This window comes from Mytilus californianus, unplaced genomic scaffold, assembly GCF_021869535.1.
Source record: "Mytilus californianus isolate M0D057914Y unplaced genomic scaffold, xbMytCali1.0.p SCAF_13, whole genome shotgun sequence".
In the NCBI taxonomy this organism is placed as follows: Eukaryota; Metazoa; Mollusca; class Bivalvia; order Mytilida; family Mytilidae; genus Mytilus; species Mytilus californianus.
In genome coordinates this window covers 28,143,018-28,169,140 of record NW_026262615.1, presented here as the reverse complement: position 1 = coordinate 28,169,140, position 26,123 = coordinate 28,143,018, and the positions used below count along the sequence as shown (strand labels likewise).

The window sequence follows — 26,123 nt, the reverse complement described above, 5'->3', positions numbered from 1 at the left end:
TGAAGAGACATTAATTGTCGAAATCCGGATATGGTGTACAAATGTTTGCACCTCATGTTTGCGGTATACCATCTTTTCCGCAAGTTTATTGTTTTCTGTTTGGTAATAAATTAATAATTAGATCCATTTTGTTACATCTTGTGATCCGTTTTTTTGGCAATCGCCAATAGCAGTCAGCAGGGTTTAAGAACATCAGTTTGTGCTGTATTTAGACCCCTTTACATAGAAATTTGTTTTGCATGCACATGTTTAAAAATTGCGGTTTATCTCCAACGCAATCATAGGTTTGAACGTTGTTTTCAATTTACACTTGTTTATATTTTTTCGTTTGGGCTTGTATTATATTTTCCTTCGGGTTCATATGATCCGTTCAATCTATATCGACTCTTTAAAATTCAAGAGTCTATCCTAAATTGAGGAAAATTATATGGCCTTCCAAATACCGTTTCGATCCCTTATATCACTGAAGAGACATTAATTGTCGAAATCTGGATATGATGTACAAAATTTTGCACCTCATGTTTGCGGTATTCCATCTTTTCCGCAAGTTTATTGTTTTCTGTTTGGTAATAAATTAATAATAAGATCCATTTTGTTACATATTGTGATCCGTTTTTTTGGCAATCGCCAATGGCAGTCAGCAGGGTTTGAGAACATCAGTTGTTCGACCTGCTAGTCAAATGCGGTTTATGGTATATATACTTTTAACATTTTTGGTCTTTTGAAAAATGTTGTTTGTGCTGTGTTTAGATCCCTCTACCAAAACATTTGTTTTGCATGCACACGTATAAAAATTTCGGTTTTTATGCAACGCAATCATAGGTTGAACGTTGTTTTCAATTTAGATTTGTTTATATTTTTTCGTTTGGGCTTGAACTATATTTTACTTCGGGTTTATATGATCCGTTCAACCTATTTCGACTCTTTAAAATTCAAGAGTCTATCCTAAATTGAGGTAAATTATATGGCCTTCAAAATAACGTTTCAATCCCTTACATCACTGAAGAGACATTAATTGTCGAAATCCGGATATGGTGTACAAATGTTTGCACCTCATGTTTGCGGTATACCATCTTTTCCGCAAGTTTATTGTTTTCTGTTTGGTAATAAATTAATAATTAGATCCATTTTGTTACATCTTGTGATCCGTTTTTTTGGCAATCGCCAATGGCAGTCAGCACGGTTTAAGAACATCAGTTTGTGCTGTATTTAGACCCCTCTACATAGAAATTTGTTTTGCATGCACATGTTTAAAAATTGCGGTTTATCTCCAACGCAATCATAGGTTTGAACGTTGTTTTCAATTTACACTTGTTTATATTTTTTCGTTTCGGCTTGTATTATATTTTCCTTCGGGTTTATATGATCCGTTCAATCTATATCGACTCTTTAAAATTCAAGAGTCTATCCTAAATTGAGGTAAATTATATGGCCTTCCAAATACCGTTTCGATCCCTTATATCACTGAAGAGACATTAATTGTCGAAATCTGGATATGGTGTACAAAATTTTGCACCTCATGTTTGCGGTATTCCATCTTTTCCGCAAGTTTATTGTTTTCTATTTGGTAATAAATTAATAATAAGATCCATTTTGTTACATATTGTGATCCGTTTTTTTGGCAATCGCCAATGGCAGTCAGCAGGGTTTAAGAACATCAGTTTGTGCTGTATTTAGACCCCTCTACATAGAAATTTGTTTTGCATGCACATGTTTAAAAATTGCGGTTTATCTCCAACGCAATCATAGGTTTGAACGTTGTTTTCAATTTACACTTGTTTATATTTTTTCGTTTGGGCTTGAACTATATTTTACTTCGGGTTTATATGATCTGTTCAACCTATTTCGACTCTTTAAAATTCAAGAATCTATCCTAAATTGAGGTAAATTATATTGCCTTCCAAATACCGTTTCGATCCCTAACATCACTAAAGACACATTAATTGTCGAAATCCGGGTATGGTGTACAAGCGTTTGCACCTCATGTTTGCGGTATACCATCTTTTCCGCAAGTTTATTGTTTTCTGTTTGGTAATAAATTAATAATAAGATCCATTTTGTTACATCTTGTGATCCGTTTATTTGGAAATCGCCAATGGCAGTCAGCAGGGTTTGACAACATCAGTTTTTCGACCTGCTAGTCAAATGCGTTTTGTTAATATAAAATTTTTAACATTTTTAATCTTTTGAAAAATATTGTTTGTGCTGTGTTTAGACCCCTCTACCAAAAACATATGTTTTGCATGCACACGTATAAAAATTGCGGTTTTTATCCAACTCAATCATAAGTTTCAACGTTGTTTTCAATTTAGACTTGTTTATATTTTTTCGTTTGGGCTTGTATTAGATTTTCCTTCAGGTTTATATGATCCGTTCAAACTATTTCGACTCTTTAAAATTCAAGAGTCTATCCTAAATTGAGGTAAATTATATGGCCTTCCAAATACCGTTCCAATCCCTAACATCACTGAAGAGACATTAATTGTCAAAATCCAAATATGGTGTACAAACTTTTGCACTACATGTTTGCGGAATACCATCTTTTCCGCAAGTTTATTGTTTTCTGTTTGGTAATAAATTAATAATAAGATCCATTTTGTTACATCTTGTGATCCGTTGATTTGGTAATCGAAAATGGCAGTCAGCAGGGTTTAAGAACATCAATTGTTCGACCTGCTAGTAAAATGCGTTTTGTTAATATATACCTTTTTACATTTTTGGTCTTTTGAAAAATGTTATTTGTGCAGTGTTTAGACCCCTCTACCAAGAAATTTGTTTTGCATGCACACGTACCAAAAATGCGGTTTTTATCCAACGAAATCATAGGTTTGAACGTTGTTTTCAATTTAGACTTGTTTATATTTTTTCGTTTGGGCTTTTATTATATTTTCCTTCGGGTTTATATGATCCGTTCAACCTATTTCGACTCTTTACAATTCAAGAGTCTATGCTAAATTGAGGTAAATTATATGCCCTTCCAAATACCGTTTCGATCCCTAACATCACTGAAGAGACATTAATTGTCGAAATCCGGATATGGTGTACAAATTTTTGCACCTCATGTTTGCGATATACCATCTTTTCCGCAAATTTATTGTTTTCTGTTTGGTAATAAATTAATAATAAGATCCATTTTGCTACATCTTGTGATCCGTTTATTTGGCAATCGCCAATGGCAGTCAGCAGGGTTTGAGAACATCAGTTGTTCGACCTGCTAGTCAAATGCGTTTTGTTAAGATATACTTTTTCACATTTTTGGTCTTTTGAAAAATGTTGTTTGTGCTGTATTTAGACCCCTCTACCAATAAATTTGTTTTGCATGCACACGTATAAAAATTGCGGTTTTTATCCAACGCAATCATAGGCTTGAACGTTGTTTTCAATTTAGACGTATTTATATTTTTTGGTTTGTGCTTGTATTAGATTTTCCTTCGGGTTTATATGATCCGTTCAATCTATATCGACTCTTTAAAATTCAAGAATCTATCCTATATTGAGGTAAATCATATTGCCTTCCAAATACCGTTTCGATCCCTAACATCACTGAAGAGACATTAATTGTCGAAATCCGGATATGGTGTACAAATTTTTGCACCTCATGTTTGCCGTATACCATCTTTTCCGCAAGTTTATTGTTCCTCTTTGGTAATAAATTAATAATAAGATCTATTTTGTTACATCTTGTGATCCGTTTATTTGGCAATCGCCAATGGCAGTCAGCAGGGTTTGGGAACTTCAATTGTTCGACCTGCTAGTCAAATGCGGTTTATTGTATATATACTTTTCACATTTTTGGTCTTTTGAAAAATGTTGTTTGTGCTGTATTTAGACCCCTCTACCAAGACATTTGTTTTGCATGCACACGTATAAAAACTGCGGTTCTTATCCAACGCAATCATAGGTTTGAACGTTGTTTTCAATTTAGACTTGTTTATATTTTTTCGTGTGGGCTTGTATTATATTTTCCTTCGGGATTTTATGATCCGTTCAACCTATATCGACTCTTTAAATTCAAGAGTCTATCCTAAATTGAGGTAAATTATATGGCCTTCTAAAAACCGTTTCGATCCCTAACATCACTGAAGAGACATTTATTGTCGAAATCCGGATATGGTGTACAAATGTTTGCACCTCATTTTTGCGGAATACCATCTTTTCCGCAAGTTTATTGTTTTCTGTTTGGTAATAAATTAATAATAAGATCCATTTTGTTACATCTTGTGATCCGTTTATTTGGCAATCGCCAATTGCAGTCTGCAGGGTTTAAGATCATCAGTTGTTCGACCTGCTAGTCAAATGTGTTTGGTTAATATATACTTTTTCACATTTTTGGTCTTTTGAAAAATGTTGTTTGTGCTGTATTTAGACCCCTATACCAAGAATTTTTTTTTGCATGCACACGTTTAAAAACTGCGGTTCTTATCCAACGCAATCATAGGTTTGAACGTTATTTTCAATTTAGACTTGTTTATATTTTTTCGTTTTGGCTTGTATTATACTTTCCTTCGGGTTTATATGATTCGATAAACCTATTTCGACTCTTAAAAATTCGAAAGTCTATCCTAAATTGAGGTAAATTATATGGCCTTCCAAATACCGTTTCGATCCCAAACATCACTGAAAAAACATTAATTGTCGAAATCTGGATATGGTGTACAAATTTTTGCAAGTTTATTGTTTTCTGTTTGGTAATAGATTAATAATAAGATCCATTTTGTTACATCTTGTGGTCCGTTTATTTGGCAATCGCCAATGGCATTCAGCAGGGTTTAAGAACATCAGTTGTTCGACCTGCTAGTCAAATGCGTTTTGTTAATATATACTTTTTTCACAATATTTCTGTATTTAGACCCCTCTACCAAGAAATTTGTTTTGCATGCACACGTATGAAAATTGCGGTTTTTATCCAACGCAATCATAGGTTTGAACGTTGTTTTCAATTTAGTCTTGTATTTATATTTTATCGTTTCGATCCCTAACATCACTGAAGAGACATTAATTGTGGAAATCCGGATATGGTGTACAAATTTTTGTACCTCATGTATGCGGTATGTCATCCTTTCCGCAAGTTTATTGTTTTCTGTTTGGTAATAAATCAGTAATAACGTTGTTTTCAATTTAGAGTTATTTATATTTTTTCGTTTAGGCTTCTATTATATTTGCCTTCGGGTTTATATAATCCGTTAATCCCATTTCGACTCTTTAAATTTCAAGAGTCTATCCTTAATTGAGATAAATTATTTGGCTATCCAAATACCGTTACCATGGAAACAATGAGAAAAAGTTCAAAATGCTCATAAAACCTTAAAGTAGCACTTCCTCTTTTGAAATGGTAGGTTAGTTCCATTGAAACTTTGATTGCACGTTCCCTCCCATGTACTAATGTGGTATCTGTCATTACATTTTTTTAAATGGTCTCTGTTACCATGTATAAAAATACTACGTATAAAATAGAGGGGTCTAAATACAGCACAAACAACATTCTCCAAAAGACCAAAAAAGTGAAAAAGTATATTTAAACAAAACGCATTTGACTAACAGGTCGAACAACGAATATTCTTCAAACAGAAAACAAGAAACGTGCGGAAAAGATGGTATACTGCACACATGAGGTGCACAAATGTTTTACACCATATCCGGATTTCGACAATTAATGTCTCTTCAGTGATGTTAGGAATCGAAATGGTATTTGGAAGGCCATATAATTTACCTCAATTTAGGATAGACTTTTAAATTTAAGAGTCGAAATAGGATGAACGGAAAAACCGCAATTTTTATACGTGTGCATTCAAAACAATTTTTTTAGTAGAGGGGTTTGAATACAGCACAAACAACATTTTCAAAAAGACCAAAAAAGTGAAAAAGTATATTTAAACTAAACGCATTTGACTAACAGGTCGAACAACTGATGTTCTTAAACCCTGCTGACTGCCATTGGCGATTGCTAAATAAACGGATTACAAGATGTAACAAAATGGATCTTTTTTAATAATTTAATACCAAACCAACTTGCGGAAAAGATGGTATACTGCAAACATGAGGTGTAAAACAATTGTACACCATATCCGGATTTCAACAATTAATGTCTCTTCAGTGATGTAAGGAATCGAAACGGTATTTGAAAAAGCATATAATTTACCTCAATTTAGGATAGACTCTTGAATTTTGAAGAGTCGAAATAGGTTGAACGGATCATATAAACCCGAAGTCAAATATAATACAAGCACAAACGAAAAAAATTTAAAGAGGTCTTAATTAAAAACAAAGTTCAAACCTATGAGTGCGTTGGATGAAAACCGCAAATTTTATACGTGTGCATGCAAAACAAATTTCTTGGTAGAAAGGGTCTAAATACAGCACAAACAACATTTTCCAAAAGACCAAAAAAGTGAAAAAGTATATTCAAACAAAACGCATTTGACTAACAGGTTGAACAACGGATGTTCTTAAACCCTTCTGACTGCCTTTGCCGATTGACAAATAAACGGATAACAAGATGTAACAAAATGGATCTTTATTAATAATTTGATACCAAACAGAAAACAATAATTGTACGGAAATGATGGTATACTGCAAACATGAGGTGCAAAAAAAAAATGTACACCATATCCGTATTTCGACAATTAATGTGTCTTCAGTAATGTTAGGAATCGAAACGGTATTTGGAAGGCAATGTAATTTACCTCAATTTAGGATAGACTCTTGAATTTTAAAGAGTCGAAATAGGATGAACGGATCATATAAATCCGAAGGCAAATATAATACAAGCCCAAACGAAAAATATAAATAAGTCTAAATTGAAAACAACGTTCAAACCTGTGATTGCGTTGGATCAAATTTGCAATATTTATACGTGTGCACGCAAAACAAATTTCTTGGTAGAGGGATCTTAATACAGCACACACAACATTTTCCAAAAGACCAAAAAAGCGAAAAAGTATATTTAAACAAAACGCATTTGACTAACAGGTCAAACAACGGATGTTTTTAAACCCTGCTGTCTGCCATTGCCGAATGCCAAAAAAATGGAGGAAATGATGTAACAAAATGGATCTTTATTATTAATTTAATACCAAACAGAAAACAATAAACTTGCGAAAAAGATGGTATACTGCAAACATGAGGTGCACAAATTTTTTACACCATTTCCCGATTTCGACAATTAATTTCTCCTAAGTGATGTTAGGAATCGAAACGGTATTTGGAAGGGAATATAATTTACCTCAATTTAGGATAGACTCTTGAATTTTGTAGAGTCGAAAGAGGATGAACGGATCATATAAACCCGAAGGCAAATATAATACAAGCCCAAACAAAAAAAAATATAAATAGGTCAAAATTGAAAACAACGTTCAAACCTATGATTGCGTTGGCTAAAAACCGCAATCTTTATTCGTGTGCATGCTAAACAAATTTCTTGGTAGAGGGGTCTCAATACAGCACAAACAACATTTTTCAAAAGACCAAAAAAGTGAAAAAGTATATTTAAACAAATATAATACAAGCCCAAACGAAAAAAAATAAATAAGTTTAAATTGAAAACAACTTTCAAACCTATGATTGCGTTGGATAAAAACCGCAATTTTTATACGTGTGCATGCGAAACAAATTTTTTGGTAGAGGGGTCTAAATACAGCACAAACAACATTTTCCAAAAGACCAAAAAAAGTGAAAAAGTGTATTTAAACAAAACGCATTTGACTAACAGGTCGAACAACGGATGTTCTTAAACCCTGCTGACTGCCGTTGGCGATCGCCAAATAAACGGATCACAAGATGTAACAAAATGGATCTTCATTACTAATTTAATACCAAACAGAAAAAAATAAACTTGCTGAAAAAATGGTATACTGCAAACATGAGGGCGAAAAAAATTTGTACACCATATCCGGATTTCGACAATTTATATCTCTTCAGTGATGTTAGGAATCGAAACGGTATTTGGAAGGCAATATAATTTACCTCAATTTAGGATAGACTCTTGAATTTTGAAGAGTCGAAATACGATGAACGGGTCATATTAACCCGAAGGCAAATATAATTCAACCCCAAACGAAAAAATATAAATAAGTTTAAATTGAAAACAACGTTCAAACCTATGATTGCGTTGGATAAAAACCGCAATTTTTATACGTGTGCATGCAAAACAAATTTCTTGGTAGAGGGATCTAAATACAGCACAAATAAAATTTTCCAAAAGACCAAAAAAGTGAAAAAGTGTATTTAAACAAAACGCATTTGACTAACAGGTCGAACAACGGATGTTCCAAATCCCTGCTTACTGCCGTTGACACAAGATGTAACAAAATGGATCTTTATTATTAATTTAAAACCTGCTGACTGCCATTGGCTATTGCCAAATAAACGGATCACAAGATTTAAGAAAATGGATCTTTATAAATAATTTAATACCAAACAGAAAACAATAAACTTGCGGAAAAGATGGTATACTGCCAACATGAGGTGCAACAAATTTGTATACCATATGCGGATTTCGACAATTAATGTCTCTTTAGAAGTGTTAGGAATCGAAACAGTATTTAGAAGGCCATATAATTTACCTCAATTTAGAGCAGATTCTTGAATTTTGAAGAGTCGAAATAGGATGAACGGATCATATAAATCCGAAGGTAAATATTAATACAAGCCCAAACGATATACATGATATATATTTTTTATATTTGGATATTGGTAAATTGAATATGTTTCATTTATATAGTTAACATTGTATGTAGAGAGCCTTGTTGAAAATTAGTTTGATCTAAATGAGCAGCTCGCTTTGAATAAAGATATTATTATTATTATTTTTACATGCATAAGTACTCAATGTTAAAATTAATAATACTTGAAATCTTCAAATTGTTAATCATTATCCAATCAGATCAAAGATTCGAGATGATCGACAGAAATGGGCAGTATTTGACAAACACAAAATCTCGAAAAACGCGAAATCGCGAAAACACGAAAAAGCAAAATTGCGAAAACTCGAATACGCGAAAACGCGTAGTCGAAAACGTGAAATCGCGAAGTTGAAAACGCGAAATTAAGAAATGAAATGATTTTGTGTTTTTGCGTTGCCGACTTCGCGTGTTCGCGTTTTCGCCCTAAAGAATATGAAAGGCGAAAAGGAGAAATAGCGAAAACCGGCCACCATAGTTTATAGCCCCATAAGATAACCAATTAATTGCTTAATTTACAAAAAGATACTTGCATCTAATTATTGATTGTTAAAAAATCAATCGAAATATGCTTTCTCTGTTAGGGTGACATGAAAGACACAATAAATAGAAAGAAAGCAGAGATGAACTTTAAAAGAGGCGTTCGCTAAGAATATGTTTTAAATATTACTAAGTTACTATGTTACAGAGGGCCTTACCAGGTATGCATTATAAGCCAAATGTATGCCTTAATATATATTTTTTATCGCAAACCAAACATCACATTGTGCCATATATGGAATATATAATTTGCATGGAACGCATTTAGAGAAATAATCACGCATCTATCAAATCGAGCTTGAAATAAATAAATACAACAGAAAGAGTTACGTCTGCCGAAGGACTTGTTGTTCAGTCTTAATTTTCCATGTTGAGGTTCACAGACTGCTGTTTGTCTTTTTGGTGGTTTTTTGGGTTTCTTTGCTATAATGTTTTGGTCAAATGATCAAAGGTCAAGTTCACTGTTATCAAAAAAAGAAAATAATTGTAAAACTGTAAGAAACATGATGCATTCTGTTATATAGATACAATAATAATAATAAACCAAAATTTAGAAAATTGATTCTTGAAAAAAACACCATGAACCCGGAGGGCGAATGGTTTGTTTTTTATGAATCAACGCTTATCCATTGTATCTATAACTTAAACTATTGTGTTGATGTCTTTTCAAAATTAAAGCCTTTTTCTTAATTAGAAGGAATTGTAAGTCAGTTTACAAAACCATGTTATCATGTTCAACGATGCATTTATAAATCTAAGTTCACAATTATTTGGTTAGAAATACAAATATAACATAACAAGTCTGTCTTCAAATTATCAGGCATCTGAATATTATCCGTAATTTACAAAATAAGACATATTCGAACTTATTTCTTAGTATATTTAATAATTATGTTACCGAAATTACTAACAAGAAGCCTAATTCTAAGCACATCACGATATACTCGCATAGGGATTTGCGAAATAAACATTTGTAAAATTATGTAGTAAAACAGATGCAATCATCCTATATTTATAAAACAAAAATGGACAAGTTGAATGTAATCATTTTCGTATCAAATATGTGAACAGGGACAGTCTATATTAGTATAGAAAGTCCCTGATGTGAAATAGCCATTAATAATCCAAAAATAAACGGGATAACCTTATAACAAATTTATCCACAATAACATACAAAATAAGAAAAACGGAAAAACAAAGAATAGGGACAACAAAAAGAATACAGGGATTCGAACCTTAACCGACAAGTCTCTACCTTTAAATTGACTCTTATAACTCATTGATCTTAACCATTTTTTTTTTATCTTTATTATAATCACACTTCTATATACATATCACAGGTTACAATTACAATTACACATATATCAAACATTGATATCAATTACTGTCATTTTTTCTGAAAAGAAAAACATACGAATTGCTCATTTACTCTAACTTATCAGAATGTCATATTATAAACTAATTGTAAAGATGTATCTTACTTTTTTTTTTAACATTTTCATTTTTATATATAAAACAATAAAACAACATTTGAACTATTACAAGAAAAAAAACACAAAATGTAAACATACGCAATTGTTCTATTTAACTAATGTTTCAAGTCCTTACAAAAAGCGGTTGGTTTCCAAACCTAAATTTTGATACATCATAAAAACTATAATTAAAGAATTAATTCACGCATGAAACGGATCTTGTTGTTTTTTAATAACTGTTCATTCCACAAAACACCACGGTCAAAGTTTGTTAACTTCCGCGTATCTTACTCTCTGCACTTATTATATATATAATTAGAATGTCCTATCATAAACTAATTGTATACATGTATCTTCCTTCTTTTTTTTACATTTTTACTTTTATATATAAAACAATAAAACAACATTTGAACTATTACAAGAAAAAAAAAGAAAAAAAATGTTAGCATACGCAAATGTTCTATTTAATTAATGTGTTGTGTCCTAACAAAATGCAGTTGGTTTCCAAACCCAAATTTTGATACAATACAAAGACTATAATAAAAGAATTAATTCACGCATGAAACGGATCTTGTTTTTTTTTAAATAACTGTCCTTTCTACAAAACACCACGGACAAAGTTTGTGCACTTCCGCGTATCTTTCTAATTTCGGGAGATCAAAAACGTAACAATTAATGTCTTCATCGTCCGTTTTTCTCACATCTCTAAATCTATTAACATAATACATTAAATCTTCATACTCCGATTTGTTTGTATCAATATTCACATGTAGAATTTTCTGTTTTGTTGTATTACAAATAACTATTGTCTCTCTCTTTTTAACTTTTCCTAATACGAAATCACCTTCTGATCGTTTGTTATAAACTATTTTCTGATAGTGGCTATCGTTACACGGACTGTTCCCGGTAATTATTGATTTTGATGCGACTGTTTTTATTTCTTCATCTATTTCTGCACGTTGAAATTCCTTTACATTTGTGTGTACACTTTGTTTTTTAACTTCCGCACTCGTTCCACATATCGAACTACGACACACTCTTTTTTCTGGTGGCGATTCAGTGCTTTTACTGATTGACTTGTTAATACATACTCGTACCGGTGGGGTAATTTTCGTTACAGGTTTAATGTTTACCTTTTCTGGGACTTCTAGCGGGAGATCTACCTTGTCAATTTGCTGATTTTCATCACTAGATTCACTCATATCTTCCTCTGAATCATCGGTATCTATATCACTAGTCTAGATCGTCGTCATTTTGTGTATTTTCTATTTTATCTCGCCACGTTTTTAAACGTTTAGTGTCCCTGTCTTTGTTAGATTTCGACTTATGTTTTACACCTCTGTTTACATTCACAAAATCACCTCTGGTCCAAATCAACGAAATTCTCATTTTATCACCTAGGTAATTCGAATTCCACGTAAATTGTTCATATTCGTCTAAAATACTGTTAATAAGTGCAAGTAATTGTTTTGGTAATTTTTCCATTATAATATCCCTTCTGCGTACCTCAATATTTTCACACCAAGAAGTAAAGTTCACAAAACATCATATGAAGGCATTATTTTTGCAAAAATGTCAGTAATTAAACTTACATTACTGTTAGGAAAGTGTTTTTAACTATTTCCAGGTGGTTATATCCAAATCCAATAGAAAAAATAACTTCAAAACAGGACAAGCAAAATATACGTCTATATCAGTGTAAGGTGCACTCGACCACCACCTTTGATCTTAACCATGCTAACCTCGCGGCTACCAACTTATACTATGCGATTGCCTATTATGTATATATAAAGGTACAAACCTTGGGTGTCCGTTATACCGATGTGTATTATATATTCATTTATATATATAAAATAGACATGTAAATTATGATCCATTGGTAGCCGAGAGGTTTCGTCGACATGTTGATGTCAGTCACACATAACAGATTTCAAGTAAGGGTTCGATTCCCAGTGACGGCATATAAAAATTACAAAAAATAAAGGAAAGTTTTTAAATTAATTCCATTAGTGAACAGAAATCAGTAAATTAGCCAATTCAAACTTAATGAAATTAGGCACACGAAGGATACAATTGAATATAATTTGGTGAGTCCATTTCAGCGACAGATTAAAGAAGCGTTGATTCTAGAAAAAGAATCTACGGTAGATGAATAGGCTGACGTCACGACAATGGTTTCAATACGCATAAAAGAAAGGCGAAAGATACCAAAGGAATATCCAAACTCATAAATAGAAAACGAACTAACAATGCAATGGCAAAATCGAAAAGAGACCAAAAGACAAGGAACAGTCTACAAAACACAACATAAAAAAGAAAAGACTGAGCAAAACGTCCTCCGGCAGACCTAATTGTATATGTTGTATCTTTTTATTTCAGGCTCGATTTGGTAGATGTATAAATATTTTTTCTAAATGCGTTCCATGCACATTCTATATTTCTATATTGGGTTAATAAAAGAACATGTTAATGTTACCAAATCTGATTTATCTAGTTTTACAACAATTTCTTAAGATTGAGAAAAATCCTGGCCTTTTAATATGATGAATCAGTATAAATTCACAATTAACATTACGTATAAGCTAGATAAAACCCTGTAAGTAGGGTAATATCATTAAATATGCAAATATTTACTTTTGAATTGTTAAGACATGCTTTATCATGTTTATTTGTTTTTTGAATTCAAATTAATCTCTTTGAAATCTGATAAACATTGTTGTAGGGGTGTATCGTGCTGTGAAAAAGACATAGCTAAGCCGCAACACCTGACAGTGCTTTTTTTGTGATATTCGCATCATATAATATTGATATCAATTATAAAGATACAAAAAATATCTTTATAAACAGGCTATATATTCCATATTGGCTGAAATAGCATTCAACAAACATAGGAACCAAGGGAAAGTCAGGAAGATAAATCATAAAGCCCTTGGTCATACAGAAGATTTTGAAACCGGAAAAGGATTGTAGATTTCGGCATACATCAAAAAGAGAATCATTCGTTGTACATATTTAACTTGACTCAATATCGTAGCTTAAGTTAGTAGGAATAAAAATAATAGTCAAAATTGTTTTGGAGGATTGGTAAAATATGGTAATTTTATTTTACTCTACTTATAATTACGAATCAGATTTATAAGGAGTTCACAGGAGTTAAAATGACAAAAACTATTGAATAGAGAGAAACTAGAAAAGATGAATTATCAAGGTGAACAAATAAGGAAAATTAAAGACTAGGGTAAAAAAAATTCTGGTTACAGAAATGAATCGTGTGCAAACTAAACAAATCAAACATTGTAAATTTTGTTTTCACTTTATTAATTCAAATAAACCCAATACAGGATGAGCAAAAACACATAAACAACAACATAGAAAACAAAATATCATAGCATGTGTCACAAAAAAAAACACATTACATTAGTTTATAAAAACTCATGAACACTAGCGATTATGAAACCTTCACACAATAAGCATTTTTTTTTCAAGAAAAAAAAAGGCTGAAAAAAAATGAAAAATTGTAACAAATAATGAAACTCCCTCTGACCCCTACTATTTAGGAAAAATGGAGGACACTTCAAGGTTTGGCGGTATAAAACCACCCCAGTAATTATCACTTCCGGAAATACTCTTCAAGAGTCAATACTGGTCGAATTTTTAAGTTAAACTTTTTCATTAGTTGAAGTAAAATCATGGTAAGTACATCGGGAAACCTTCTTTAATGTTTCATGATTCAGTTTGTTTAAAAAAGACATTGGTATGTTTTTTAATAAACTTTTAACATTAATAATTGCTAATGAAGGCTTAGAAACTTCAATTTGTTTGAAAATTTGAAAATCATGAAACTATCGCCGCCATGTTGGCTGCAAAGGGCTAAACGCGAAATAAAGCATCCGCGAAAATAAGCTGGTTTACAGTATAAATTATTTCAACATCAGATATTTTTTTTCTTGAAGATGTAAGTTTTATACAAGTAAATAAGAGTACGGTGTCATATTAACTTTCACATTGCCAAGTATAATAGGTGTGCAAAGGACGATGTATGATAAGGGTCATTTTTGGCCCCCTTTCAGAACCAGTTCATATTCATACCACCAATAGCCCTTAGGCAGGTACTACAAAAAATAACAACTTTTATTTGTTCCCGTGACTTATTGGTTGCCTAGCAACCGATTTCTAAAATCAAACTTGCAGTGTCTGTTTTTCATCAAAAATCTCTTTTTTAATGATTTTTTATGGTTTATTATGTTAAATTATATTATATTGATAATCTGTATAAGGTTTTCTGTTTCCTTCAACAAAGAAAATAAATGTATTATGCATAGCAACTACATAACACAGAATATTTTGCTTAGCAACCATACTATTGCAGGCATGTAATGTGTGTATTTGCACAAACAAGTTACATTAAGTGTATGACAACAACATAGTATTAATTCAAACAAGCTAGTATGTTCCATGCATCACTTTCAGACTAGTATTTTGCTTAGAAACTACCTAGCAACGTGGATTTTGCATAGCAACCATACTATTTTAGGCATTTAAAGTATGTTTTTGCACACACAACCTAAATCGCACGACACAAACAAATAATTCATATATACTGGCTAGATTTTCCGATGCATCAGTTTTAGATTGGTATTTCCCATAAAAAACTACCTAGTAACGTGTATTTTCCATAGCAACCATACTATTTCAGGCAATTAAATATGAATTTGCACATACAATTTTCAGACAACAACGAACTATTCCTTCATGCAAGCTATATTTGCCTATGCATCAGTTTCAGATTGGTACTGTCATTTAAAACTACCTAGCAACGTCAATTTTGCATAACAACCATTTTTTGTATTGTTATTTGTGTAGAAATTATATGATTGATTTCGACATATCCATGATTTTTTCATGTATATAAGTGGCAGTAACTTTCTAACTATAGCAGCATAACAATGTTTGTATCTTAGGATTTCTTCAGCATACTAGTATAGTATTTTTCTTAAAAGTCACTATAGGTTTTACATTAAGTGCATGCATGGTTGCAAAGGAAGATGTATTGTTACTATGCATAGTTTCAGCATTGCCTTTCTTTGTATGTCAGGGTTCTTTCCAGATTGGTCAAGTAATCCTGGTAGTCTTTTTTACATTATTTACTGCAGTATTTTAGGAAAATTCTGGGTTTTGTTTTTGTTAATTAAACTCACAATAAGAAACTGCAAACCTTCAGTTAACTTTTGTTTTCTGTTCATTCTTCAAAGAATCATTATTGTTTACACAAATTCTATATAATAAATAAAGTGTCACATTTTCTGTGTATCCAAAATGTACTTTTTTACCTCTGTTTCATTACACAATTTTTTTAGAAGAGAGTGTTTTGTGTCATCCTATGAACTCTGTTTTCCAGATTTCATTTGGTACTAAAGAAAATAACCAAACCTTTAAAAACAAATATCATTTTAATTTTCCATACTATCATTGAAATGCAATAAAATAAATACATTATAAGTAACAGTGTCTGTCTGTCTGTCTGTCTGTCTGTCTGTCTGTCTGTCTGTCTCTCAATCGATTAAGTAATAGGGATATGAACCTACATACACACATAAGTTATCTGTCTGTCTGTCTGTCTGTCTGTCTGTCTGTCTATAAATCTCTCTATTTCCCATTCTATCATTGAAATACATTGTATTTAATAAGATAAGTACATTAAAATGATTATAAGTAACAGGGATATGAACTTACACTCACACACTTTGCCTCTCTCTTTCTCTGTAAATCTTTCTATGTACCATATACTATCATTGAAACACGGTGTATTCAATCAAATAAGTGCATCATAAGTAGCAGGGATATCAACTTACACACACACATTGTCTCTCTCTTTCTTTATCTCTTGTTCTTTCTCTTGCGGTCTCTCTTTTGCTCTTTCTCTCTTTTAAATAGAATTTCCTCCATGTATCATGAGTATTTTAAATAGATTATTTGTATAGTATATGATTGTGGAATTTAAAAATTAACAAAATCAGAGTTAACTGAATCATACTTAAGCATGAAAAAATAGTCCCTCTCTAAAGTAAATGGACATCATTCACACACACTTAAATATACTCAAATAAAATTATTAAATGCAATATGATAATTTTCAGAAAACGACTATAGTCAACAAGCAAAATCAAACATGATTTTTTATGACAAAGATTTGTTTTGAATGTCATAATTCCACTAATTAAATTATTTGTATTCATGTAATGACTAGAAAAATGTCTAAATATGTGCAAATTTCAAAGAAATTTATGAAAAAAAATTGTCTGTGAAAGATTTATGGATAAATAGACTAGGCCATTAATGCAGTTATTAGAATAAAAAAATCAAAGGTCTACTCTGATTGAGTTCCATATTTTGAACCATATTAAAGTTCTTATAAAACCTACAAGTGACATATTTAAAAAATATTTTGGTTTTTCATGAAATATGCAATATAAATACAAGCTACCGGTATTTAGTTTTTAGATTTTCTGTAACAAATGGTTTTTATAAGAAATAGCATTTACTATTTAATTATTCAAGCTTTGTTCGTCATCTGTAAAAGTTCCTAGCTATATATAGATTTCCAAATTTACAGGTAAATACTTTGATTTGAAGTTCTTATTTATAAATAAGGAGACAGATAATATTATCAGATAACATATGAACTTCAAGCAATTAAATATCTAAATACAAATAAACTTCATCTATTTACTAATTAATGTTAATTAGGTTATACTGATAAGGAAACTATTGTCTACTCTTCAATACCAGCTGTTGATGAGGGATTATCTGACAGTGTACCGGTATGTGCATATGATATGGAGGTATTTCCTGATAAACGTGATGGCTTGAGACTTTTCATGTGCCTCTCTAGTCCCAAATACTACAGCACACTTGCCACATGTGCACAGCAGCCCACCATCCTAGCCCCAACTTTGCACGTGCAGTACCATCCATTTACAGGCTTCTCCTCACTTAACCCATCATTGTAGTCAATCCATAATGTATGGATGGTAGATTTGGAATGTCTTGATTGAATTTTGACTTGCAGAAGAGTTTCAGATTCTTTGCAAAGTAATAGTTCATAATTTCCAGATTCAGAGAGATGTTCCCTTGTGTATCCTGGTGCCTGTTTAAGTTGGTATATACCTAAAGTGATATCCCTTAACATTTCCTCTGTCAGCTTTGGAAAATTTTGAAGTACTGTGCCAGAAGCATTAATTGGTAAGTAAACAGATCTCCGTCTTATCAAGTTGTTCTCTTCTACATAAGTTTGCAAACTGTTCTGTAAGACAGAACGGTCAAGCATCTTCTTAGCTACTTCTTCATGTTCAGGATTGCAGACAAGAGGTCGTTTGTACTTATTCAGTATACCACCAGTAATCTTTACTAAATCACCAATACTGGAAATCATGGTATTTGGAACCACCTTTTCAAAGAAATGAAACTGTTTCAATCTGGCATTTGTGCTTTCTACAACCCAGCGACATTTAGTAACTAAGCGAGTCAGATTAGCTTCGTTAGTTGTTAACTGCTTTTTCCCTTTTACCAGACAAACAGGCATCTTAACCATATACCCCTGATCTTCCAAGTACTGAACTGCATCCCTGAAGCCCCTATCCACAATGCAAATATCATCATCCTGCAACCATGCTGTTATGTTCTCCAAGTTGTTAGTTATGGCATGTTTTGTTATGGATGCATCGTTATTGTGGCCGTCTGCAAAATAAGGCCCTAAGATCGACAGGATATAGCCGTCAGTTCCTACAATTATCATTGGTTTGACCAATGGGCGGTGTTTGTGCATGCTGTAAAACATTCTCTGGAAATGATAATCACTACTTTTTTGTATGAAAATGTATGTGCCGTCGAGGACAATGACAGCTTGTCTTGGATCTGTAGTGAACAATTGCTTTGCTACTGGTGTTGTATGATTTGTTACAAAGTCTCCATGACTTACATGCTGAAAACCTAGTGTATGTGGAACGAAGGTTTCCATTAAAGTTCTTCTTGCTGCATGGATAATTCTCTGTACCTGAGATGTTTTCAACCCAAAGACTGTTCCAAGAATTTTATTTGACAAACCAACACGGAGCTTGGTAAGAAATACTCCAAGGCAAGTCCTTACTGACCTTACTCCAGAACTCCTAACAGTAGACATGTATCCCAGTAAGTCACTAAACTGATCCTTACTCAGTCCTGTCAAGTCATTATAATTTTCTTCAGTCATGAGTGCAGGTATATCAAAGTTCAAACGTGAAGATGTCATTTTCATTATTGTTCTTAAATCATTTAAGAGACCTGTTATGTCAGTACGAGAGAAGTATTCATGTTGTTTTGATGACTGTAAAACATCTAATGCTTTAATCTTAAAAAACCTACTTTCCATATGTGTTTTGCAACATCGACTTTTCTGGTTAATGAAAATTTCCTTTTTCAATAAATGATTGAGTTCTGGCTTCCGATGTTATTGTTACCAGACGATGACGCTTGTTTCCTTCTTTTTTACATACAATGCAGTACCTGTGTGTTTTCGGTGCGGATTTTATTTCTAGCCTAATGGACTTTGGTGATGTAAAAACATTAGCTGCACATGCTCCAGGAATATCTGCCACATTTTTTTCCCCTGAATTGTTTGTCTCAATTGAGCGAGATCTTATTGTTTTATTGCAGTTTTTTACTTGTTTATAAAGTTTGGCTGTGCAAGATGCACATAACCTGTCTGTTTCTTGGATACATCTCTGCAATTCATCTGTTAGGAATGTCTTTAATACACCACTGAAGCAGCGTCTTCTGTTATTTAGCTGGCATCTTTTCTTACAAAGACAGCAATTCACAGACTTTGTCATCTTGTAAAAATACTGGAATGAAAAAAAAAATTAAATGAAACACTGTGACCATTATGGACATTATGGACAAAAAGAATATATTAATTTTGGACCCCAATTTCCGCAAACTTGAAAACCGGGCCCATAATCAAAAATCTAAATACATGTTTACATTCAGCATATCAAATAACCCTAAGAATTCAATTTTTGTTCAAATCAAACAAAGTTTAATTTTGGACCCTTTGTACCTCAATGCTGACCAATTTAAAAACGGGGCCCACAATCCAAACTTATTACATGGTTAGATTCAGCATATCAAAGAACCCCATTTATTCAATTTTTGTTGAAATCAAACAAAGTTTAATTTTGGACACTTATTTGGACCAACTTGAAAACTGGGCCCATAATCAAAAATCTAAATACATGTTAAGATTCAGCATATCACAGAACCCCAAGAATTCAATTTTTGTTAAAATCAAACTAAGTTTAATTTTGGACCCTTTGGACCTTAATGTAGACCAATTTGAAAACGGGACCAAAAATAAAAAATCTAAATACAAAATTAGATTCAGCATATCAAAGAACCCCAATAAATCAATTTTTGTTGAAATCAAATGAAGTTTAATTTTGGACCTTGATTTGCGCCAACTTGAAAAAGGGACCAAAAATTAAAAATCTAAATACATGGTTAGATTCTGCATATCAAAGTACCCCAAGAATTCAATTTTTGATGAAATCAAACAAAGTTTAATTTTGGATCCTTTGGACCTCAATGTGGACCAATTTAAAAACGGGGCCCAAAAATCCAAAAACTTTATACGGTTAGATTCAGCATATTAAAGAACCCCAAGCATTCAAGAATAAAAACCCGATTGAAATTGGTCAAGAAATAAGCAATTTATACAAATATTGTTTTTGGCCCCTTTATTATGTTTGGATTTGCGCCAACTTGAAAAAGGGACCAAAAATTAAATATCTAAATACATGGTTAGATTCTGCATATCAAAGAGCTCCAAGAATTCAATTTTTGATGAAATCAAACAAAGTTTTATTTTGGACCTTTTGGACCTCAATGCTGACCAATTTAAAAACGGGGCCCACAATCCAAACTTAATACACAGTTAGATTCAGAATACCTAAGAACCCCATTTATTCAATTTTTGTTGAAATCAAACAAAGTTTAATTTTTGACACTTATTTGGACCAACTTGAAAACTGGGCCCATAATCAAAAATCAAACAAAGTTTTATTTTGGACCCTTTGGACCTCAATGCTGACCAATTTAAACACAGGGCCCACAATCCAAACTTAATACACGGTTAGATTCAGCATATCAAAGAACCCCATTTATTCAATTTTTGTTGAAATCAAACAAAGTTTAATTTTGGACACTTATTTGGACCAAATTGAAAACTGGGCCCATAATCAAAAATCTAAATACATGTTAAGATTCAGCATATCACAGAACCCCAAGAATTCAATTTTTGTTAAAATCAAACTAAGTTTAATTTTGGACCCTTTGGACCTTAATGTAGACCAATTTGAAAACGGGACCAAAAATAAAAAATCTAAATACACAATTAGATTCGGCATATCAAAGAACCCCAATAAATCAATTTTTGTTGAAATCAAACGAACTTTACTTTTGGACCCCGATTTGCGCCAACTTGAAAAAGGGACCAAAAATTAAAAATCTAAATACATGGTTAGATTCTGCATATCAAAGGACCCCAAGAATTCAATTTTTGATGAAATCAAACAAAGTTTAATCTTGGACCCTTTGGACCTCAATGTGGACCAATTTAAAAACGGGGCCCAAAAATCCAAAAACTTTACACGGTTAAATTCAGCATATTAAAGAACCCCAAGCATTCAAGAATAAAAACCCGATTGAAATTGGTCAAGAAATAAGCAATTTATACAAATATTGTTTTTGGCCCCTTTATTATGTTTGGATTACCTCCCTTACACTGCTTTAAAATTGTCTTAATTGTCCATTAACCAAGAAACCCTGGTATTTCCCCCTGTTTTGCCCCTAATTCCTAAACAGTTATGGCCATAACCCCAACAATCAATCCCAACCTTCCTTTTTTGGTATGGAACCTTGTGTTACAATTTCAGAAAGATCCATACACTTACACACAAGTTATTGTCTGGAAACTAGAAAAATGCTTATTTGGACCCCTTTTTAGGCCCTTAATTCCTAAACTGTTGGGACCATAACCCCCAAAATCGAGCCCAACCTTCCTTTTGTGGTTTCAAACCTTGTGTTTAAATTTAATTGAAATCCATTCACTTAAAGTTATTGTCCGGAAACTAAGTGTCTTTGGACGACGACAAAGTGATACCAATATACGACCACAAAGTTTTTTTGCGGTCGTATAAAAATTAGAACAGAAATATAGTGTTTAATTATTTAATAATCCGAGCAAGCTTTACACAGATAGAGTCAATTGAAACCAATTTAATTTATTTGTTGTTTTATACAAGCTTAAGTAAAAACTGTCAATATAAAACACCATTCTTTTTCTGTTTTAGACATATTTATTATCGGAAAAATATTCATTCTGAATTTTCTAGTAAAAAACAATTAACAAATACTTACTGTGAGGTACTCATTTGTTTATCTACTATTCAACATCAGGCATAGGTGTTCTATATATGTTAAAGCAAAATTAACATTTATGGTACAATGTATCTATGGAGAAAATCTGAAAAGGAAAAATAAATATTTTACAAATATTAAACACAAGAAAAATTATAAAACAATTTGAAAAACAAAAATTTTACAACAGGGGTAGGGAAAATGTAAGAATGTAAGAGTGCAAAAGTATTGACCTAAGAAATAAATAAATGTTGTAATTGACATAAGTACGTGCATGATGTTACTAAATACTATCTATATAATTTAAATAAATAAGCGGTTTTGATCTACATGTATATCAGAAAAAAAATTTAATATAAACTTGTGTATATTTACAGGATACATATTTTCAAACTTTTTATTATGAATACAGCAAGTTTAATATTTGATAATAATGATGTTGATGAACTTGTGCATGGTGTTTTATTTCAGTAGCAAATATAACATGCTTATTAGGATGAGAATATTTTAATGAAGCACGAAGTTTAAACCATGGCTTCTTTGTACTTTAAAAATGTACACTATTGTAAGGTTTACTTCTTTAGCATAGGCACTCAGTGGTGGGGAGAGGAGGGATTCAATTCCATATTACCTATCTTTAAAAAATATGGCAAAAAACTAATATTTTCTAACTTTTGCTTTATATACATTTTGTTGTACTTGCTGGTTTATTTTTATTATGAAAAATGTTAAAGTTTCTTATCAATTCAATAAAGGTCTGACTAAGATATCATGTCTAAAATCTTCAACAACAGACTCAACACTATCAAATGATGACCCCACTGCCCCTGCCTACATAATGTATACATAATAGGTGCTTTAGATTGCTATGATGTGTTACTTTTGCAAGTTTTCAAGTTGCAAGTCTCAAACTCAACAAATATCAGCAAATACTTACGGTTACAACTCATCTTTAGTTCATTACTTAATTCATTTCATGGCTTATTTGTTGTACATGGCATATTAATTCACACTCAAAACTTTTTGGAGACAATCTACAAAATAAATTAAATAAAATATTGATGAAAACCAAGTGCAGCAAGAGATTTATTATTAAAATAATCTTGAATGACTAACATTTGAATATTTCCAACATGGTGAAGGAAACCAATGAAAGAAAGTGAACCTAAATAAAAGAAACTTGTTTTTTTCATATATAAGAACCACACATGTTAAACTATAATTTATATTTGCAAGTTTTAATATAGTATCAAACTGAACAAAAATTAGGAATAGCAAATACTTACGGTTACAATTCATCTTTAATTCATTTCATGGCTTATTTGTTGTACATGGCATATAAATTCACATTCAAAACTTTTTGGAGACAATCTACAAAATAAATTAAATATTTATGAAAATCAAAAACAGCAAGGGATTTATTTATTAAAATAATCTTGAATATTTCAAACAGGGTTAAGGAAAACAATGAAAGGAAGTGAACCTAAATAAAAGAAACTTGCTTTTTTACATATTTAAGAACCACACATGTTTAACTTATTCATTTTCACCCACCTATCAAATTTTTGGTTTTTAGTCTCTTCTAAATTTTAATTGGGGGGCCAACTCCCAACTGTTTTGATTTGAAAAACAATGGTAAGTCTATTTTATTTGCAACATACATCTGGGAACAATTTGTCAACCTGATTGATCTTTGATGATATTTTTTTTCAATTTAATTTATTGGATTCAGTTAACTTAGTATTTTTCTCTGTATGTTGCATCATGTGCATTTTATTCATGCCTGACTAAGAAATAATAGCACATTTTACATTAAGATATTGTCATTTCAAAAATTCAAGCACCGTTGTTCTTCTGGACATTTTTTTCCAACAATACAATGCTCCAAATTGGGCAAAGTAAGAATTTTTAATTGGTATATATAGTCATACATTTACCTTCTTCCAAGTCAATAGGTTTACAATATTTACATAATTTGTTATTTGTTGTTGCAACATTTTATTGAAATTGTATTTTCTTCTTTTTATCTTCTAATATATATTATATAATACCCTATGAAATGATTTATGGTTGTATTATTTTATTTCTAACAAATACTTGAAAGAAGAATTTTATAGAAATTACTTTTATACTGATCACGAGGGGAGATAATCATTTTTAGAATCCGTACACAAATAAAAATTGTTTTTATTTAAACCCGATGATTGACCATCTGGATGTCCAATTGCATTAACCACATCTACATCCGGAAAACAATTGATCTGCTAAGGCAATATATTTTCGCTTTCAAATTACAAGTATAACGTCTGCTCTGAGCATGAACGGCGGTGACCCCGAGTTTTTGTGAATTTAGACTTCTTTGGTTTGGAAGTATTTATGGAACCTATGCATTATCTCACGTAATGTTTGTAATATATATCAGTTTTTGATACACAACTATCACATTTACCACTCTTATCATGATTTATGCTTTGTAATAGAGAGCTAACATATGACGTCTGCTCTTTTTCGTGAATTTATTTTATGATTTCTTTTGTTTCTTCTTAGAACTATTTAAGGAACCCGTGCCCACATGAGATTTACATCTCTGTTTTTTCATGAATAAGTATCACATTTACCATTATATAATCATATATTATTACAGCAGCATAGTTTGTTGACTCTGATGATATCCAGCTTCCCTGGCGACTGAAACCGGAAGTTGTCAGACTAAAATAAACCGCACGCAAAAATCAACGACTGTACATGATATTTTTTAAAGATTTTGCTATGAGCGCAGTTGAGAACATCTATGAAATTTGTATATAATGCCAATACTATATCATACATACCATATGTAAAATATCTTACATGTTCTCACTTGCGCTCATATTTAAATCATTCAAAGTAGAGTTGGAAAAGTCCGATTTTCCGTATAGACACCCGTTTATGGTTTATTCATAGTATCATTTATAATCGATTTCCTGCATAACCTTGAAAAATAAGTTTATTTCAACAAAATACAAAACTTCAATAAGTTTTTATGGTCATTTTTGCCACAGATATTGTTATTAATTTTTTTTGTATACAAAGGGGCCAAATACTGCACTTATCATACATCGTCCTTTAATTAAGAGAGCAACAGCCCTAACAACTACTGACATAATGGGGATTAAAGTAATACAAATTATATTTCAAGACTCATTAAAGCAATAAAATATATGCTGTATATTCAACTGTGAGACAAAGCTCTTTTAATTGCAGAAAATGGAAAGTTTGATATGTCTTAGTGTGATGTAAGGTTTTCAATCAAAACAGATATATTATGAGATAAATTTTGCTACTACTTCATACCTTTAAAGGCCCTCTGTAACATAGAAAATATGTAGAATTAAAAAAAAATAGTTACCGAACGCCTTTTTTATTTCATCTCTGGTTTTATACTGTTTTTGTGTATATAACGTTACTTTAATAGAGAAAATATATTTTCGGATGGATTTTTTTTAAATCAATCATTCAAATTTGAGGTTTTTTTTTTTATATAGGTTCACTTAAATAAATTGTTTTTATACACACAAAACTATTTTTCCACGTGCACCTTAGGGTGCCTCATGCATGAAGAGTGAAGTCATATAGTGATACTTTAATAGAGAAAATATATTTTCGGATGGATTTTTTTAAATCAATCGTTCAAATTTGAACTTTCTATACTTGATACTTATTTTTGTACGTTTCGGCAATAAAGTTTATAGGTTGTAGGTATTCCTACATATATCGTCCTTTCAGGAAAAAACTTAAAGTTAATCACCCAAAGGCGGTAACTACCGAGGGTAGGTTTTTAGACATACCCATTGTAATTATGCACGCCTACATTTGGAGCTCTTTAGTACATGTTAGTATGAAGACAAGAAAAGTATACGGAATTGTGGGACTGCCGACACTGTTTTAGCTTTGTTCTTGGTAAACAGCTTTTTTGCCGAAATACAACAAATGTGTTAACTAT

General features: G+C 31.7%; 1 long non-coding RNA gene across 1 annotated transcript; it reads right to left on the bottom strand.

Annotated features, from left to right (window-relative positions):
• Positions 1-23,088: 23,088 nt before the first annotated feature.
• On the bottom strand, positions 23,089-25,166 carry LOC127723799 (uncharacterized). The gene is made up of 3 exons (XR_007992259.1): positions 24,760-25,166; positions 23,428-23,512; positions 23,089-23,175 (listed from the first exon to the last, which is right to left on the bottom strand). It is a non-coding gene; the product is annotated as an uncharacterized LOC127723799 (long non-coding RNA).
• Between the last annotated feature and the right edge of the window lie 957 nt (positions 25,167-26,123).